Genomic DNA, 2,267 nt, shown 5'->3' with positions numbered 1-2,267 from the left:
CAATCACAGATAGTCAGGGGCGGGACCTCTTTGATTGGCCGTTGTCCAGTTGAAAATGCAGGTGGATAAAGAGAGGTGAGTAGCTTGAATAAAGCAATAAATGAAAGCAGGTACACGGATTCCAGAAAAGAGGAAAACACAGAGCGAACCAACGCATCAGAATCAGCTGTGTCTTTCTTGGCTTTCTCACCTGTTGGCACGTAGACGGACACGCCATCGGGGCTGAAAGCCGACAGCTCACTGTTTCTGATGCATCAGGTCCGCGCTATGTTTACATCTTTTTTGGGCTAGATTCTGAGCTGCAGGTTTTGTCTTTCTCCAACCAAAATTCACTAAACCATCAGCAAAAGAAGATCCAAACTACACTTCACATTTGATAAATGTCGTCATTTATTCCCTGTCTTTTGCTGTTTTGCTTCCACAACGATAAAAATCACACTTCATGCACATTTTTCATTCTCTTGTTTTTTATTATTATAACCTTTATTTAACCAGGAAGATCCCATTGAGATTAAAAACCTCTTTTTCATTAGAGACCTGGCCAAGATAGGCAGCAGCAAGTGTCTCACAGTTACAGAAATTACTCAATTAAACTCAGGCAGCAACAACACACATACAAAAATAAAAAATAAATAAAATAAAATTCAATAAAATTGTGTTCAATAAAATTGTGCCTCACGTGTGAAAGTACCAGGTAATAATGTAATGTTTAGTGTGTGTATGAGAGTGTGTGAGAACAGGAACCTTTGTATATAATCTTTAATTTTTTAAAACATTTCTGTAAACAGCCTCGACCGATTACAATGAAATTGTGATGCAGCTCATTGTTTCAAAGCATACCGTCGTTAGAGAAGGCACTGAACGCAGACTATTTGCTGGGGAGGTTGCATAGCTGTGTAGGTTGGCGAAAACAGCCGGTAGCTGGCCGGGGCATCATGATGGTTGCTAGTAGTGGGTTGGGGGGCAGACTGCAGAGCTTAACTTCAAAACGCTAATTTATGCTGCTGAGTATCATCATATTTGGCTCTTTTAGATTCCAGAGAGAGGCAAGTTCTAAAAAGTTGTACTTTGACATTTTACATAGGATTTCATTTATATGTCAAAGGCTAAGTTTTAAACAGTTTTAACAGATTGAACTACATAAACCTGAATGCAAAATGTGAAGCCATCACTTATGGATATAGTTGTTTTTCTCATCACAATGCTTATCCAGTTTATCACAAGCCAGTATTCTTTGTGTTATTGTTCCTTTCAACAGATGCAGCCTTCCAAAAACTTATAATCATGATAACAGAGCTGATCAGAGAAGTGAGGCCCTCCGTGAGGAGTTCAGAGCCTTCCATTAATCCTGCAGCACCGAACCTGTCACAGCGGGACTGAACGAACTCACGCGCAGGCTCTAGCTCTTGAAAGCACAAGACTCTTTATTACAATACACCAGGTGATCTATTTACAAAGGTGAGGGGAAAGCCGGGCTCCGGGGGGTCCACACATGAACGGGAAAGACGCCGAAAGTCACACACACACACTCCATCCACTCCTCACGCTCCTCTTCACACTCCAATCACTCGAGTAACACAGGGGTGGGTAGTGATGGGACGTTCTGTAGCGAGGCTTCGGAGCGTGTGTCGAGTAATGGAGGGGGCGTTTCCGCGAAGCGCGTATCGAGGCTTGCTTCATTTATGGGAGGAGCTGAAAATGATGACGTCCGAAGCCTCGCTGCCCGGCTGTACCACGTGACTGGTTCATGAAGTGGTTCGAACTTTGCCGCGAGATATGACAGCGATATAAACCCCTCAGACTTCATTCAAAAATGTGGGTGTTTGATGGAGAGTTGCGGTTAGTGAGAGTTTGGAGACAGTTTGGAGGTTTATGAGAGTGAGGAGAGAAAGTCAGGAGAGAATGGAGCCAGCTAAGAAGAGGAGGATGTCCTCCCCTGTGTGGGAACATTTTGATCTTATTCCTCCCAACAAGGTATGTAAATTTCTACAGAAGATGTATTTTCATGATACTGATGGTGCAATACAATTTATGTTGAGCTGTCTTGACTTTTGTACAAGGTGAAGTGTTTGCTATGTGCCAGGGAGCTGGGATACAACAGCAACACCTCATCCATGCTTAGGCACTACAGAGCTTTGCATGAGAATAAGAGGAACACCGATTGTGGAGCAAGACCAGGTGAGCCATCAAATGCAATGATAATATAGGATGCAGTAATGTTACTAAATGATATAACAATATTATACAACTGTTATAAGTTACGTATG

Source organism: Astatotilapia calliptera, unplaced genomic scaffold (genome assembly GCF_900246225.1).
Source record: "Astatotilapia calliptera unplaced genomic scaffold, fAstCal1.2 U_scaffold_19, whole genome shotgun sequence".
In the NCBI taxonomy this organism is placed as follows: Eukaryota; Metazoa; Chordata; class Actinopteri; order Cichliformes; family Cichlidae; genus Astatotilapia; species Astatotilapia calliptera.
Note: the sequence above shows the minus strand (reverse complement) of the source record.